The sequence below is a fragment of the Chanodichthys erythropterus genome, chromosome 16 (assembly GCF_024489055.1).
Source record: "Chanodichthys erythropterus isolate Z2021 chromosome 16, ASM2448905v1, whole genome shotgun sequence".
In the NCBI taxonomy this organism is placed as follows: domain Eukaryota; kingdom Metazoa; phylum Chordata; class Actinopteri; order Cypriniformes; family Xenocyprididae; genus Chanodichthys; species Chanodichthys erythropterus.
In genome coordinates this window covers 37,726,122-37,745,848 of record NC_090236.1, presented here as the reverse complement: position 1 = coordinate 37,745,848, position 19,727 = coordinate 37,726,122, and positions in this window count along the sequence as shown.

The following is a 19,727-nucleotide window of genomic DNA, read 5'->3' as shown; positions in this document are numbered from 1 at the left end:
TTTTGTGCAAATCCAGTGTCGAACTCTTACGTATGAGTAGGGGGAAATCTGGAACTACTTGTTTGGAGAGACTGTTTATGATTTATGAGGATTATAAAAAAAGGAGTGGGTGGATTTTTACCATTATAGACTGGTTGTTTACACACACTGTGGAAACACATCGGTGTTCATATACCTTATGAAAGTGAATTTAGCATAATAGATCCCCTTTAAAATGTCATGTAAAAGTTTTAGATAGAATGAAATTTTACTAGTCTGATTTTTTCAAAGTTGGACTAACAGACCATTGTTTTGACCGTAGTCTAACATCATCCAGCATGTATAATAAAAATAATACATAATTTTATTAAATCATTTTAACATAAATACATATAAATAGAAAAATATAGCCCTTTTCTATGTACTTTCAAATACTACCGCTCAAAGCATTTTATATTTTATTTTTGGAGAGGAGACAGTGTGTAGTAGCAAATTATATGTGCATGATTTGGAGGCTGTGATGGAGTGAGGCCAATTTTACCAGGGCGCAGGGGTTACATACTGTTTTCAAAAAGCACCCCTGGATTTTTACTGATCATCAACAGTCAAGACCTTGGTTTACACCTCGTATGAAATCAGTTTTGGGTCAACCAATTACATATGGTCAGCCAAGACAAATCACCGTGTAGATCTGACAGTATGAGTCTCGTGTGACCTCTTGTGATCAGATTTTTAGGGGAGGGTCTCAGGACTATATACATCACTTACTACATCAGAGTGACGCTACATGTTTGCAGGTGCAAAAAAAGGCACAATGAGTCAGCACATTATTGATTATTGCATAAAAATGTAATCCTACCGCAAACATGATGTTTTGAATTAAATGTTCATGAGCTATTTTAGCTGCTATTTAAAGTAATTAATGGATGCACTTTCCATGATCTGTGTCCTTTAATGCTGATGCCATGCAAATCAAAAACTTTCCACACAGTCTTGTGCATGTATATGCAATGTTGTCTAATCATACAATCTGTATTCGTAGGTAAAATGTTCAGGCAAACATACATTTTTGTATAAAATCATAGACACTTTATATTAAAGTATTAACATGAACAACTTTAGAGAAGTACAAATGTTTACAAATCATGAGGATCATCATGTTTCAGCCTATTATGTGTTTTACATTGTTGAGCAATAGTTAATGGATTAGTTCACTTCAGAATTAAAATTTTCTAATAAATTACTCACCCCTATGTCATCCTTCAGCCTTTCTTCAGTGGAAAAGAAATGAAGGTTTTTGAGGAAAACATTCCAGGATTTTTTTTCTCCATATAGTGGACTTCACTGGGGTTCAATGGGTTAAAGGTCCAAACTGCAGTTTCAAAGGGCTCTATATGATCCCAGTCGATCCCAGCCATAATCATGTTGGAAAGGTCACGCATTTGTGGTTAAAATGTGTATAAATTTGTGTTTGTTTTTAGAAAATGGCAGATCGTTTCGCAAGATAAAACCCTTATTCCTCGTCTGGGATCATGTAGAGCTCTTTGAAGCTGCACTGAAACTGACATTTGGACTTTCAACTCGTTGAATCCCATTGAAGTCCACTATATGGAGAAAAATCCTGGAATGTTTTCCTCAAAAACCTTCATTTCTTTTCCACTGAAGAAAGAAAGACATGAACATCTTGGATGACCTGGAGGTGAGTAAATTATCAGGAAATTTTTACATTTTGAAGTGAACTAATCCTTTAAGTTTAAGAGAAGAGGTGGGATTAAAGGCAGAAAAATACCTAAGGTGGCAATTTTTGTCATTGAAATGACTTGGAAAATTGTCCCAATCAACCTGAATTCACCCTATATAGTAGTAAAATGGAAAGCTAATTATAATATGATATCAAAAATATTAGATGCTGTCAGTATGACCATATTATGTACATACATAAAAATGTCCATAAAAATGTACATGTAAATGTTGCATTCAATGTCCTATGAATACTAATGAGATGAGGCTTTGATGCAAAGGATGGATGTTTTTAATGCAAGTGTTCTTTTCTTCCTAAGCCCAGAAAGGTTTTGGACCCACACTTGTTATTAGCGCAGATCTCTTGTGATTGGTTCGCTGAAACGGAGGTCAATACCAGGTGTTAGTGAGTACTTCAGCTCGAGTTGGTAACCAGTCGAGGGACATAAGTGACTGCAAGTCCAGGTGTTGAGTGTCGTTGCTAGGGAGAACCGGCATCTACGAAGCTGTTGCTATGTTATGGCTTTGGAATTCCTGATTCCATCCATTAATTCCGCCTTGAGCTCTCGGTCAGTCAAGCCTGCCAGCAGTTTGCCGTTCCAAGCCCGGGGTTCTTAACGAAGGGCCTTAATGACCCGCCTTAACGACAGGCCTTAACGACAAGACTTAACGAGGCCCTTAATGAAGCTGCCGCTATCGTTAAGGCTGGAGATGGCGGGATGATGAAAGACACAGAGAAACCCCTCTGTGTAGTCAGGGTGAATGAGAGGACCGTGTCTCTTTGTCCCTGGCATTGACCTGATCGACGTGACCTCCGCCAACACTGCTTGTGATTTACACATCCAATAACACAGACGTAGTGACACGACTCCAAACAAACACTCAAACACATGCTCAGACTCAAGGACAGACACAGACACACACACACACTTCCAAGCAGATGCCTGACCACATTAGAGGCTTGATTTTAAACAGTCGCACCATTATTGGCCCTACTGAGATTTGAATATCGGTACTAAATGAGGCATAATATCTATACAGTCGAAGCGGGCTGACACCTTAATAAAGGATTTATCAGAGAGGCTGCTGATTCAAAAACAAGACATTTTAAAAAGCAACTGAATTATACATGAAACCGCACCAGAAAGGTCTAATTTATGCATTGACACCCAGCTGACCATAATACGCATTCAAATTAGCCGTGTAAAGACATCCTGTTTCAAGGACAGGTCCTCGGCTTCCTTTGTATACATGGGCATTATCATTAGGCCTCTAAATCAACTAAATTACTTATATTATAAAGTAATGTTCTTATACTCATATAGTCAATTTAATATTTTTGCAATAGCCATAAATCAGGAACTGTGGAAAAAAAATATTCAGTGTCAACCTCTAAATCACTTAAATAACTTATTCGGGTATACTCAATTTCACATTCCTGCAGCACAATAAATCATAAAACATTGGGAGAGAGGAAAAAAATGCATTTCGCATCTGTGCATTAACCTAATGAATGTGTTTTCCTGGGCAGATTTATTTAGCGCCCCGTGAGTTGGGAGAAACAGTGTTTGAGAAAATGGCACTTCAGCCATCATGTGAAATGGGTTTTGACTGCTCTAAACAGCAATGCGGTGGCCTGGATACCGAGAGGCCATCTACACACATAACCATTACAGAAACACACACTCCGATACACACAGATCTCAGCGTGTTATGAGTTTCAATCCCCCTTTGCGACCGGGGAATCTTATCAAAGGCTTTAAGGCTGATGGGAGAGAATCCTCGGCTCCTTCACGTCTGAGTGAGGAAGATGAAGCTCACACGCTTCTCCTCAGAGGAGCCCGGCCTCACATGTCTCACTGGCCACGTCGATGCATTTATATGTGAATTAAACAGGAAAATCTTTACAATAAGGTCTCATTTGTTAACATTAGTTAATGCAGCTAACTAACGTGATTTAACAATGACAAATATAGGCTCACAGCATTTATTATACCTTTCCTAATGCTAGTTAATAAAATGTTCATGTTCACATTTGTTCACAACTAATGTTAACAGATACAACTTTTAAAAATGTAATGCTGAGATTAACATTAACTTAGATTAATAAATGCTGTAGAAGTGTTGTTCATTGTTAATTCATGTTAACTAATGAAACCTTATTGTGAAGTGTTATTAAACAAATCTTTATTATAAAGTATCAATATATATGATACCATATATATGAACCTCTCATCACCATTGTGTTTGGTGGTTGTCGGTGTATTACAAAGGTACAAAACCCATATTAGTTCTTCAATAGGTTGGTAAATTAACATTATATCACACTGTAAAAAGTAACACACTCTAGCTACTCAATAAAATTGTGGCAACAGATTACAAGCAATGTGATTAATTAAATTCAACATATAAGAATTGAGTTAAAATTAATCAAATTAATTCCTTAAAAGTCAACCATTTAAAAGGTGTAAAATTAGCAAACACCATTACAAAAACCACAAACTGACATAAAAGGCAAAGAGTCAAACTGTCCAACCAAATGAAACACTGATTATGGCGATCAAACATTTTCAATAAAATCAACATCAACATCTGAAACTCTTTCCTCTTTCCTGTTTCTCTTTCTTTAAGTGATTCTGCTTGTTATCATCACATGTCTTCAATGTTGGCAGTAAAAAATAAAGAGTTCTTAATTCATCTTTGATGTCTGTCTGTTATTCAGAAATTTTGTTTAAATTTTACTCCTTTTAATTGGTTGACATTTAAGGAATTAATTTGATTAATTCTAATTCTCGAATCTATTTGTTGAATTTAATTAATAATATTGCTTGTAATCTGTTTCCAAAATTTTGCGTAGTAGATATAGCATATTACTTTTTACAGTACAGTTCAAGAGATGTGGTATTTTACTGTAAATTTAAGTTAAATCTGTAAAAACTTAAAGGTACAGAAGAACATGTTTTCAAAAGATGTAATTTAGTCTTAAGTGTCCCCTGAATGTGGCTGTGAAGTTTTAGCTCAAAATACCCCATCGTTTTTTTTTAATTATTATTCATTTTTTTAACTGCCTATTTTGGGGCATCATTATAAATGCGCCGATTCAGTGCGCGGCCCCTTTAAATCTCGTGCTCCACGCACCAAGAGCTCGCGCTTGCCTTAAACACCATAAACAAAGTTCACACAGCTAATATAACCCTCAAAATGGATCTTTACAAAGTGTTCGTCATGCAACGTATAATCGCGTAAGTATAGTATTTATTTGGATGTTTACATTTGATTCTGAATGAGTTTGATAGTGCTCTGTGGCTAACGGCTAATGCTACACTGATGGAGAGATTTATAAAGAATGAAGTTGTGTTTATGAATTATACAGACTGCAAGTGTTTAAAAATGAAAATAGTGACAGTCTTGTCACCGTGAATACAGTAATAAACGATGATAACTTTAACCACATTTAACAGTACATTAGCAACATGCTAACTAAACATTTAGAAAGACAATTCACAAATATCACTAAAAATATCATGATATCATGGATCATGTCAGTTATTATTGCTCCATCTGCCATTTTTCGCTATTGTTCTTGCTTGCTTGTCTGATGATTCAGCTGTGCACATCCAGACGTCCTGCCCTTGTCTAATGCCTTTCATAATGTTGGGAACATGGGCTGGCATATGCAAATATTGGTGTTACGTAACAGTCAGTGTTATGTTGAGATTCGCCTGTTTTCCGGAGGTCTTTTAAACAAATGAGATTTATATAAGAAGGAGGAAACAATGGAGTTTGAGACTCACTGTATGTCTTTTCCATGTACTGAACTCTTGTTATTCAACTATGCCAAGGTAAATTAAATTTTTGAATCTAGGGCACCTTTAAAATGTTGCAACCATATTTTTTACTGTAAATTTCTGACAACCACAGCAGTCGTTTTTTTTACCGTAAATTTAACAGATTTTTTTTTTTTAAAGTGAATGAAAGAACAAATGGATTTAAATAACATAGATATTATTGTGTACAATCAAGTAAAATACTTTCAAAATGTGATCTGACTACATGAAACATTACACCTGTTGCTGCCCATGAAGAAGAAGGCTGCCAGAAATCATGTCACCGTTGAAAGATCTGCTAAATATCTTCATAACGACTTCTGCGTAATAGCTTCAGGGCATATCTCGCAAAACAAGTCAAATGACAAAACCAGACAATCTATTACACATCTATGTTATTTCTGATCTGGCACAGTGTCAGGTCTCTCTCCTGCAGGTGCAGTGTGGGAGAATTCCAAATCGGGATGACCTTGCTTGGCTAACTCTCCACTTTTGGCACTGCTGCATGACTAAGAGCAGGCGTGACTGTGTCTTCTCACCCAGACTGACCTTCCATCTGTCTGGCCCCCAGCTAGAACCGACCTCGCATCCCTCACTGGATCTCCTCTGCCAGGCGGCTCCGCACCTGCAGCCCAAGGGCCCAGCTGAGAGTCTACGACTGTGGGGCCGACACAGAGCCTTAGCGGCGCCCTTATCTATCCACTGACACATAATTAACATCAGCCTTGCCAGCCAGCATTATTAAAGCTGTTTACTCTGCATGGCATAGGCTGACACCGTAACACCAAAGTGCCTTGTCTGGCTGAACGTATGACGCATATGGCACACTTAACAGGGAACACTTCAGGGTTTTCGAAGTAGCCATCTGATTTGTTGAATTCTACAGGATTTCCGTGAGACGTGTGTGTCGCGTTCTTTAGCGGTCCGCCTGGAAACAAAGCCGTCTTGACGGCAAACCCCTTCAGGAAAGACATAAGCGTGTTTATAACTGTGACAAGGAACGCTTATCAGGATCAACTAAAGATTGGATTTTCAAAAGTATGTGAAGTATGTAAAGTTCGACACTTTATAATACGTCCAAGAGTTTTACACACCAGTCTGTTATTTTGAGGACATCAACATTACGTTTTTATTTCCATAAACATGACGTGGAACCAGGGCTTGAAAATAACTTTTTTGCTCACCAGCCACTGTGGCTAGTTGTTTTCCAAAGTTACTAGCCACTCAGCATTTTCACTGGCCACAATTTTGACATCGATACCATAGGGGAAAACTGTCATATAGATATTTTTAATATTATCTCATAATTTGGCAGCAGGTTTATCTATTTTCCCCATGACACTGTGAACAGTACAAACCACATGGAATCTGATCTTTTCAATTACGATTTGTGCCACTTCCATATGTGGTGCTAAATCCCATACAGGTCAGATGTTTAGTAATGCAACCGCAGTATGAACAGTCATATCGGGATTAATGTGATTTTTATGTCACTCGAGATCAACATTCGTTACAAAGATTTTACATACCCAACATTATCAAGAATGAAGTTAGTCAGTAGAAGGACAACGATGTGTCAGAATTCATAAGAATTGCAGAGACAGCTCTATAATATTAGCAAAACATGAGGACTCGTATCATGAAAGATTAAAAACTCTGCTCTCTTTTGTCACATCATTGTCTTTATTTTTCATATTGCCTGTGCATAATTTAGCTGGCTTCAGATCACACTATAAATAAATGCGTAATCGCTTACTTTAATGCCCACCATGTTTACTTCCTGTGTTTTGCCAAGTCCACGATTTTCCCACAGAATTGGGTTACTTTTTTACTGTTTTTACTGTCACTCCGTGGGTTGAAGCGACCGCATTAACATGATATTTAACCCCCGGAATGCGATTTTCACCAAGATATCCCACGGAATGCGATTGGACTTGTTTTGGACTAGTTTTGACAAGCAATTGAGTTGATTTTGTGGTAAAAACCTGGCATCGTTCTTCAGTACAGAACCATGATCTATTCACACTGGAAATCTGATATTGGCCACATTTAAAACAACAATGTGAACAGCTATACAAAAAAAATCAAATCTGGACAAAAATCGGAATTGAGTATTAAAGGGATAGTTCACCCAAAAATGAAAATTTGATGTTTATCTGCTTACCCCCAGTGCATCCAAGATGTAGAGGACTTTTTTTCTTCAGTCGAACGCAAATTATGATTTTTAACTGCAACCGCTGCCGTCTGTCAGTCAAACAATAGCAGTGATTGGGAACTTGAACAATAAGAGTCGAAAAAACTTCCATAGACAAATCCAAATGAAACCCTGCGGCTCGTGACGGCACATTGATGTCCTAAGACACGAAACGATCGGTTTGTGCGAGAAAACGAACAGTATTTATATAATTTTTTACCTCTAATACACCACTATGTCCAACTGCGTTCAACTTCCGGTTAGTGAGGTCTGATCGCGCTCTGACAACGGAAGTGATGTCTCACGCTCATTGAAGTATATGGCCAGAGACATCACTTCCGTCTTCAGAACGCGTTTTTTGACCTCACTAACAGGAAGCTGAACGAAGTTGGACATAGTGGTGTATTAGAGGTAAAAATTATATAAATAATGTTCGGTTTCTCGCACAAACCGATCGTTTCGTGTCTTAGGACATCAATGTGCCGTCACGAGCCGCGGGTTTTAATTTTGATTTGTCTAAGCAAGTTTTATTTACTGTTATAGTTGAAGTTCCCAATCACTGCTATTATTTGAATGACAGACGGCAACGGTTGCAGTTAAAAATCATCATTTGTGAACGACTGAAGAAACAAAGTCACCTACATCTTGGATGCACTGGGGGTAAGCAGATAAACATCAAATTTTCATTTTTGGGTGAACTATCCCTTTAAGGCTCTTAGTGTGAACGTAGCCTTTAAGACCTGATGCACCCATTATATTGTTACACATGCATTTTCTTTCTCAACTGTTTACGTTCACTTCAAACATAACTGACTGTGTTTACATGAATACTCACCAAGACCAGTATTTTGATATTACTTTGTGTGTGTTTGACTTTTTAAGCGCAATAAGCAGCGAAAAACAACTCAATTTAGTACTGAGAGGTGGCTTTATGTGTGCGCACTTTGAGTGTGAGCACAAAAACTGTGGAAATTAGTCAAATTATGCACAATACGCACAATCCCATGCCGAAATTCAAGCCCTGTAACACCAACAATATTCACCCGGAGCAAATTAAACGAGTGAGTGAGTTGAGGATGGGGTTTGTGTGTCAACTTGTTTGCGGAGAGCTATATTGTGCCGAAAATGAGTAATGGAAGTATTTCAGATATTTCAGTAGCAAAATATTTTTGACAACACTATACATTGCATTTAGTTTATTATTTCAGATGCCTTTTTAAAAAAGTACAATTGAAAAACTTGCCAAAGTGGCTAGTAGGAGTGACTGCCTTACACACCACTGCTGAAATATACACCCGCATTTGGCGAATGTAAATGCCAAGCCCTGTGCAGAAGAAAAAACAAACTGTGATTGGTTGCTCTACATGTCAGTCAGATGGCCTCTGGGTGGTCCTTGGCCAATGAAAGCGGTTATGAAGTCCAGACCTCCGACTGTCAGTCTGTCTACAAAGACTACTATTGAAGTGCAGTGCTGTGGACTACAGAACAAGAAGGGTTGGTTCTTCTATGGGGCTTTGCTCAATCTGATGTGAAACAGTCATGTAAGCACTGCGAGAACTAGGTGAGAATGGTGTCTTGCAGTTGATTTCACAAGTTGAGTAGAAGCGCGGTTACAGGTCAGTGGAGTCACACCGCGGCCCGGTTTCACCCACACTCTTACACTAATGCCCCTAGCAAGTTAGTAGGGGTGCCGAGGATAGTTACTGGTGCTGAGTCTGAGAAAGGAGGTGTTGTTTTTGTCCGTGTTGTTTTTGTCGAAACTGATGTAATGCCATCTGACTCAGCTTGGCCCAACACCCGACAACGTCCATCACTCAAATGCCCATGTTTGATGGTCACATGAGAAGTTGTTTTACATCATCAGCAAACACTTTTCCAATTTGCTGCTGTTGCACAGCCTCCTTCATGCATCATTTATGATCAAAACCATCTTTATTTGGCACAAGTTTATGCAAATACCAGTGGTTATTAGCATAATCAGCTGAAATATGAAGAAAGAGCGCATGGTTGTTTTTATAGTGTTTAACTTTAATGGGTTGGCTTTGAGGCCGACACTATATATTTTATCTTTATTTACTTTAATATTTTCAACAGGGGATCATGTAGGCAGGAAAAGGCCACCAGTATTGATTCAAATCTTTTCTGCGCATTTAAAGGGCAGTTTGCTCACTTCTGTGCCATTGTCTGACGGTGCCAAGACGAGCAACCCTGTGCCAAAAACTATACATCACTAAATAGCAAAAGACAGAGCTTCTTTTTTAATTGTTCTGAGCATGACTTTGAGTAGGCTGTATGAATAAACGTACAAACAATACTAACTTGGCGCTTTTCCAAAACACTTTGCATAAAAAGTGCCATGCAGTTCAAAAATAGCAAGCGCTGGTCTCTCTGGAGAAACGTTAATCGTGTTTATTAACCATTAGTGTGCAGCCCATTTCAAAGTGGTCATCTCTATGCCTTATTCCCTGTAAAGGAGAAAACCCTTTGAAGTAATAACTCTTCAAGGGGTTCGCCGGAAACAGGGATCACAATTTGCAGTGGTCTGGAATATACATCTAACATCTCTTGAGGGAGAAGGGAGGCAATGTATCACTATGTTGTTTATTAATATCAAAGATGAGCAAATTCCATGATTAAATAGGCTTAGCATAGATTTATATGTATATTATATTATTGAGTATATATTTGAAATATAATATTTATAACATTTATATTGAAAATATGTGACCCTGCCTGGACCACAAAACCAGTCATAAGTCCCACAGGTATATTTGTAGCAATAGCCAACAATACACTGTATGGGTCAAAATTAATTTTCTTTTATGCCAAAAATCATTAGGATATTAAGTAAAGATCATGTTCCATGAAGATATTTTGTAAATTTCCTACCCTAAATATATTAAAAAAACATATATATTTGTGTGTGTGGATATGCATTGCACTTCATTTGGACAACTTTAAAGGTGATTTTATCAATATTTAGATTTTTTGCACTCTCAGATTCCAGACTTTCAAATAGTTCAAATATTGTCCTATCCTAACAAACCATACAACAATGGAAAGCTTATTTATTCAGCTTTCAAATTATGTATAAATCTCAATTTCAAAAATTGACCCTTATAACTGGTTTTGTGGTTCATGGTCACATATATTAAAATTTCATTTTTAAAATTTAAAATATTTCCCTACTCTTTCTGCAAAGAAAAGTGTTTGTCTTTATGAATTGAATCATTCATACAAATGATTCATTCAAAAACACTGATTAATTTGGGAGCAAAGCCAACAGTAATTGAATCACTCACTCAAGTGATTCATTCAATAAACACTGATAAATTCAGAATCTTTGAATTCAGAGTCTTTGAATCATTCTCTCAATTGATTCTTTCAAAATGCTGATTTATTTAGGAATGCCACTACTGTGTTGTTGCTCAGAAACATGCAACACTCTAAAAAATGCTGGGTTAAAAACAATCCAAGTTTGGTTGAAAATAGACAAACCCAGTAGTTGGGTTAAATGTTTGCCCAACCCGCTTGGGTGGTTTTATTTATAAACTTAACTATTGTTTAAAAATTACTTTATGGCTGGTTTAAAATGAACCCAAAATTTAAAAAAAATCAGACACATAATTACTAGAGGCAACAGTGATAATCAAAAGGTGAACATTTATTAATAAGAAATGTAATGAATGTTTATTGTTTATTATGAATTAAACTTACTAATAAATGTTAATTTCCAACATATTTGGGGGTCATTTTTAGCAAGCAATACAGTCATTTTTAAACAATACAATACCCAAGCAGGTTGGGCAAACATTTAACCCAACCACTGGGTTTGTCCATTTTCAAGCCAACTTGAGTTGATTTTTTTAGAGTGAACAGTTAATTCTGCTGTGGTTTTCTTTAGAACTGTTTTTGTTGGTGGAGTAAAAAGTAGTGTCTGAAATATTGTGTCTAAAATGTAAGTTACTCAATGTTAACTTCTTGTTTTGTTTTATTGAAATGATATCAGCACGGCTTTTGTCCGGTTGAGCGATAAATCGACCTGCAAAGCCACTACTGAATGGTTTACTTGCCTGCAACGTGAATGTCTTTGATATACCTGCATTTTCTCAGCACATATTGATGCATGAGATCATTTAATAAAATAAATCATCATTTCATGCATTAATTTGATTAAAGGTTGAATTGATTGGCAGCCCTAAAATAAACATTTAACAGCTCAAGACCTGTTCTGACATTGATGATGTGCCTTAGCAGTTCACAGGCTGTTAGATGCACATCTGAAAAAATGCACTGCACCTTTGTATATTCATGTTTTAACAGTATAGGGCACAGGTCAATTCCCCTCCCCTGAAGCTTCACCCTATTCAATAATGTCTCTTCATCTCTCTCTCTCTCAAGGGCAGTGGGCATGGTTAAGTAGAGCGGACGGCCAGCCTCAGCTGAGAGGATTCAGAATAAATATTAGCTCAAGGTCATGCACTGTATTCACACTGGACTATGCATAATCATGAGTTAACCCTCCGCATGACCATCCCCTGTCTGAGCATGAGCAAAGCCTTACAGTCCTCCAGCTGCACATCACTGACAGTGAACCACCTCTAAAAAAGCCTTTATACAAGCCAGGCATGTGAGAACCTTATATAATTTCTTCACTGTCGAAACTTGCCCTTACCACACTCTAAAAAATGCTGGGTTAAAAACAACCCAAGTTGGGTTAAATATGGACAAACCCAGCGATTGGGTTTTTTTGACCTGGTGGTTGGGTTAAATGTTTGACCCAAGGTGCTATTGTTTAAAAATTACTATATGGTTGGCTTAAAACAAACCCAATATAGGTTGGAAATTATAAATGAGACACATAATTACTAGATGAAACAATCATAATCAAAAGGTGAACATTTATTAATAAGCAATTTAATGAATATTAATTTCCAACCTATTTTGGGTTAATTTTAGGCAAACAATACAGTAATTTTTAAATAATAGTTGGGTTAAATAAAACTATCTAGCAGGTTGGGTCAAACATTTAACCCAACGACTGGGTCAAAACAACCCAATCACTGGTTTTGACCAAATTTAACCCAACTTGGGTTATTTTTAACCCAGCATTGTTTAGAGTGCAGGGTTTCCCAACCTGTGGGTCACCACATATATTTGAATTTAGGGGAACTGATTATGATTTTCTCTGAACCAAGAAATTTGCTACACAGACAGAAAATAAACACAGAGTGAAAACTTTAGTGTTTTTAATGGCGAAATAATGCTGAAATAAAATAAAATATAAACACATAGACAAAACTAGTTGAATTAGTTGAAAAAAAAAAAAAAGCTCAACTTTGAAATACTCATCTCGCAATGCATGTTGGGGCCAAAAAAAACTTGTTTCTTGTGAAAATCCTCAGCATTTGGCGAAATAGGTGTAATCAAAAGAAAGACATGCAACATATTGAAAATGTGCAGTGATATTCATATGCCAATCACTAAAATCACTCTGGATGTATCTGAAGAAATGTAGGCGCAAGATGAAATAGCAGGTAATTTGGTCCATTTATATTATCTGTTCACAGATATGCATGAGGATAGGGTCTTGTGAAGCATATTTTGTGGAGTAAATGAATGAATAAATAAATAAATAATAGTTTTCTTTTGTTAGAAAAAGGTTGGGAAACACTGATCTAGACTTTCACAGTAGATGAAATATAAACTACTCACACCATATCCTAAACTAGAGCAATGCAACAAGTCATTTCTCCATCCAATTCGAACAGCTGCACAATGTGACACAATCACTATGAAGCATCAAGTATAACCTGACTAATTTCATGCACCGTATGAATTACATGACTCAAAATGCAGTATTTGATGATAAAATGCTGTTACACCATAATGTGTTTCATACACAGAACGACAGAATTCTGTGTCTGAAATGAATCAAGGATTTTACATTTGACAGAAAGCAACTGGCTTTTGTGTTTCTGTGCATGAAATGCAAAAATAGATGAAAAAGATATATTTTTTTAAGATTATAATTGTCTTTACTGTCATGTTTGATCAATTTAATGCATCCTTTTTGAAAAAAAAATTAAATAATAATAATAATAATAATAAAAATCTCACTGACCCCAAACTTTTAAAAGGCGCATTATGTGGAGAGGTATTTTGGACCAATGAGATTTCACAGTGGGCGGGGCTACTACGCACAACCCCGCAGAAATAGAAATAAAGCAATCATCAAAATGTCCTGTTGCTCACTGCAGTCACGACCGGTAAAGGAAAAACTCCACAAAGATTTACATGCAAGAGATCGCTTTTACCGCTTGTCACGTTATTGCATCACGTTACGCAAGCTGTTTCTCTGTTGTGAGAGAGAATAACAGTCAAAGTTATTCAAGAATCAGAAAATATCAGAATGCCATGTGATAGCACCACTTATTAGAGAAATGAAACTAAGTTCACGTTTACATGCGATGAAAGCATGGGTAAGGGAGGAAAAAAGCACAAAAAGAGCTTGTGTGTGGCATTATCTTGATTTGAAAGATACACAGGGAGAGGCAGGGAACAGAATAAAGAGAGAGGAGAGAAGAGAATGGCTTAGACATGTTCTCTTTGAATTTCACTTATAATAGACTCTCCAGATCCTCCCCCTTCCCCCTCTCCTCTACTTCTCCCACTCTCAGAACAGAAACACGTTTGAATTTCTTCTCCACAGGGGTTTATAATAAAATGCTATTTAACCACGCTTTCTCTCTCTCTCTCATTCGCTCTTTCTTAGCTCTCCTTCTCTCTTGCATCCTACTCTTCCCTTGTTTGCTGTGCTTTTTAAAAATAGATATTATTTTGCAAGAATCCCTCTCACTGGATTTCCAGGTCATGAGCTTACATGTACAGTAGGGTCCAAAAGTCTGAATATACATTCAAAATCTGGGGTTTAAAATCTAATTTAAAGGAACAGTTCACCCAAAATGACCACTCTATCACGTAACCTGTCTCACATTCATTTCGTTTCAAACCTGAATGACTTTCTCTCTTTTGTGCAACACAAAGAAGATATTCTGTACTGTTTTTGTCCATACTATGAAAGTCAATGGGGTCCAAAACCTTGTACAGACAAAAAAAAAGTCCTCTTCAAAATATCTTCTTTTGAGTTGATGGAACATGAGAGGTCATTCATAGCATTGATTTTCATTGCGAACATGCACTAGCCATTCATGTTTAACATCAATCATTCACATCTTACATATTTTGTAGCGTCTCGCTCATGACACGGCATTCTACAAACGTAACGTTCTACCGCTTAAAGGGATAGTTCACCCAAAAAGGAAAATTATCCCATGATTTACTCACCCTAAAGCCATCCTAGGTGTATATAACTTTCTTCTTTTAGACGAACACATTCAGAGATATATATAAAAATATCCTGGATCTTGCGAGTTTTATAATGGGAGTGAATGGGGGGCGAGATTTTGAAGCCCAAAAAAGTGCATCCATCCATCATAAAAGTAATCCATGCTGCTCCAGGGGGTTAATAAAGACCTTCTGAAGCAAAGTGATGCATTTTTGTAAGAAAAATATCCATATTTACAACTTTATAAACTATAATAACCAGCTTGGACTTATGCCAAAAGAGTGGCCTCTGACCCGAACGGGGGCGTGAGTTTGAAGCCCAAAAAAGTGCATCCATCCATCATAAAAGTAATCCATAGGGGGTTAATAAAGGCCTTCTGAAGCGAAGCAGGTTTTTATAAGAACAATATCTATATTTAAAACTTTATAAACCAAAATAACAGCTTTATGCGCCTGACGCATTGTATGATGCAGGATGTAGGAGTATCGTAAGTTTAGACGCCTCTCGCTGTTCAAACAAATAGGGCTGGGCAACAAACTCAAGCTCCTCTTCTTTTATATTGAAATCCTTCGACATTTCTCTCTAAAAATTTCTAATTTTAGACTTCTAATTCGTGACCGGTGTTTTGTTTTGCTCTCTCCTCTGTGCTACCATTCGTTATTGCATCATGCGTCGGGTCAGAGGCCACTCTTTTGGCATAAGTCGAAGCTGGTTATTATAGTTTATAAAGTTGTGAATATGGATATTTTTCTTACAAAAATGCATAACTTCGCTTCAGAAGGTCTTTATTAACCCCCTGGAGCAGCATGGATTACTTTTATGATGGATGGATGCACTTTTAGGGAGCTTCAAAATCTCGCCCCCCATTCACTCCCATTATAAAGCTTGGAAAAGCCAGAATATTTTATAATATAACGCTGATTGTGTTTGTCTGAAAGAAGATATGGTTTGAGGGTGAGTAAATCATGGGAAAATTTTCATTTAAGGATGAACTATCCCTTTAATTTAAAAGTAGTGAACAAATGCAAAAAGTATTTGTCACGGTTCGCAGATGCATTGTTTCCTTCTTGTCGCGTGCTCTGTGTTATGACCGCAGTGGGTGTGTTTGTGTTTGTGTGCGAGTGTGTTTGTGGGTGTGCCCAGGCCACGTGGGTGATCAGTGGACCCAGCTGCCACTCATCACTCTCCCCACCTGCTGCTCATCACCTCAGTCTTTTTATACTCACCTCGTTCATCTCTCCTTTGTCAGATCGTTGTTTGGTGTCCTGTTCGTGGTTGTCTTGTCTGTTCCTGACCGGAGTCCCAGTTGTTTCGTCGTCATTCTGTGGATTACTGTCTTCGTGCCTTGTCTACTGTCTGGAACCTGGAATCATCTCACCGCCACTCTTCAGTCACCACGTCACGTCACCAGCCGACCATCTCAGTCCCTGCGCCACCTGTAGCCTGCCCGTTTTCATTGACTGTGTTTCTGTTACTGCTTGTTGTAGAATAAACGACGTTACTTGCATTTGCTTCCTGTAGTCAATCATGACAGAACGATCTGACCAAGGAGCGGAAGCAGCAAGCACTCAGCAGTCTTCACTGGAGGATTTCGTCAACAGCAGCATTCGTCGAATGGAGTCACAGGAGAGAAATCTCAACGAGACGGGAAGAGCCGTGCAGGCTCTCGTGGCGCAGGTATCCGAGCTCACCCAGCAAGTCCAGCTGCTTCGTGTTCCCGCTGCGCCGCCCACACCGGCCGTTTCCCCACCCACACCTGCGAGCGTCGCCGCTTCGGAGCCTCGTCTTCCAGTACCCGAAGCTTATTCAGGTGAACCAGGATTTTGTAGAGCTTTTCTGACACATTGTACCATGCACTTTGCTCTGCAGCCCCGCACTTTCAGCACCGAACAAAGCAGAGTGGCTTTCGTACTGACGCTTCTGACGGGGAAGGCGTCGCTCTGGGGAACGGCGGTGTGGGAGCCCCAAGACCCCTGCTGTTCCTCGTTCCAGTCACTCTCCGCAGAAATGAAGAGAGTGTTCGACCGCTCAGTCGCGGGGAGAGAAGCCGCCAGACAGTTGGCGGAACTACGCCAAGGAGAGAAGTCGGTGTCTGATTATTCCATCGAATTTCGTACATTGGCGGCAGAGTGTCACTGGGAACGAGGAGGCGCAGTGGGACATGTTCCTGCATGGGTTGGCTGACCGTGTTCAAAGGGAGATCTACGCGCTGGACCTCCCCACCACGTTTAATGGTCTCGTCGACCTGGCGCTCCGGGTGGATGCTCGGCTGACCAGGGCCGAGCGGAGAAGTCCAGTCCACAGGAGTGAGGAAATCCGGAGGTCCAGCGGCGGGAACACGGTCAGTCCTATTCAAGATCATGAGCCCATGCAGGTAGGTCGAGCTCGGCTTTCCCGGGAGGAGCGGGAGAGGCGGAGGTCCCAAGGACTTTGTTTATATTGTGGCAAGGCGGGACATTTCGCTTACAACTGCCCGTTAAAAGGGCAAGCCCGGCAGTAAGTTTGAGGCTACTGTCGGGTGGGATCTCCGCTGGAAAGTCCTCAACCACATCCACCCTCCTCCCGGTGAGATTGGGATGGTCACATCACCTTCACAACTGCAACGCACTTCTGGATTCCGGGGCAGAAGGTAACTTCATGGACCAATCTTTCGCCACCAAGTTCCACATTCCTTTCAGACCACTCACCGACAGAATCGCTGTTCACGCACTCAATGGACAGAGTCTTCCCACCATTTCTCACATCACTGAAGATATCACCCTGATCACCGCTGGCAACCATTCTGAACAGATTAAATTTTTTATTTTTGACTCCCCTCACACCCCCGTCGTCCTTGGTCATCCTTGGTTCACCAGACACAACCCCCGGGTAGACTGGGTCCAGAACTGCATTGTGGCCTGGAGTGAGGAGTGTCATAAGTCTTGTCTTGTCTCTGCTTGTTCGTCTGTTTCTGGTTCTGTCTTACAGGAGGAAGCAGTGGATCTGTCTACCGTGCCCGTTGAGTACCAGGACCTGAAGGAGGTGTTCAGTAAGTCCAGGGCTGCTTCTCTTCCTCCGCATCGTCCCTATGACTGTGCCATAGATCTAGTACCAGGGAAGTCTCCGCCTAAGGGCAAGTTATATTCACTTTCAGTTCCCGAAAGAGAGGCTATGGAGAAATATATTTCTGATTCACTAGCAGCCGGGTTCATTCGCCATTCCTCTTCTCCAGCGGGGCGGGGTTCTTTTTTGTGGGGAAGAAGGATGGTTCCCTGCGACCTTGTATTGATTACCGGGGGTTGAACAACATTACGGTAAAGAATACCTATCCTTTGCCGTTAATGTCTTCAGCCTTCGAGAGGTTGCAGGGAGCATCCGTCTTCACGAAATTGGATTTAAGAAATGCTTATCATTTGGTCCGCATCAGGGAGGGTGATGAATGGAAGACCGCCTTTAACACCCCTAGGGGGCACTTTGAATATTTGGTCATGCCGTTTGGGCTTTCCAACTCCCCAGCGGTCTTCCAGGCACTCGTCAATGACGTGCTGAGAGATATGGTCGATCAGTTCTTATATGTCTACCTGGACGACATATTGATTTTTTCCTCATCTCTCCAGGAACACGTACAGCACGTTCGACGAGTGCTTCAGAGGTTGCTAGTGAATGGGCTTTTTGTCAAGGCGGAGAAATGCGTTTTTCATGCACAGTCTGTTCCTTTCCTAGGATACATCGTGTCGACTGAGGGAGTACGCATGGACCCTGAGAAGGTTAAGGCTGTGGTAGATTGGCCAAATCCAGATTCCCGTAAGGCCCTACAGAGGTTTCTGGGGTTCGCCAATTTTTACCGGCGTTTCATTCGCAACTTCAGCCAACTAGCCTCACCTCTGATCGCCTTGACCTCCCCCAAAACTACGTTCAGGTGGTCAGACGCAGCGGAAGCTGCGTTTGCCAAACTGAAGGCTCGCTTTGTTTCAGCCCCTATTCTCGTTGCCCCTGATCCATCACGGCAGTTTGTGGTGGAGGTCGACGCATCAGAGGTGGGGGTAGGTGCAGTGTTGTCCCAGCGTTCTTCCGCAGACGATAAGATGCATCCGTGCGCGTTTTCACATCGCTTATCTCCCGCCGAAAGTAACTACGACATTGGTAATCGGGAGTTGCTGGCAGTCAAGTTAGCGTTGGAGGAATGGCGTCACTGGTTAGAGGGCTCTGGGGTACCCTTTATCGTCTGGACCGATCATAAGAACCTAGAATACATCAGAACTGCCAAAAGGATTGAACTCCAGGCAGGCTCGGTGGGCACTTTTTTTCGGACGTTTTGATTTTACTCTCTCGTACCGCCCGGGTTCCAAAAACATCAAACCCGACTCTTTGTCTCGTATTTTTGACCGTTCCGAACGCCCGTCTACTCCCGAGTGCATTTTTCCCGAGAGATTAGTTGTCTCCACACTCACATGGGAGGTCGAATCGAGAGTCAAGTCGGCTCTAGAAGGGGTAACGCCTCCGCCCGAGTGCCCACCAAACCGATTATTTGTGCCGGAGGGATTACGGTCCATGGTCATTCAGTGGGGTCATTGTTCCAACGTGGCATGTCATCCAGGAGTCAGTCGAACTAAGTTTTTGGTTAAGCAACGATTCTGGTGGCCTCTCATGGCTCGTGACG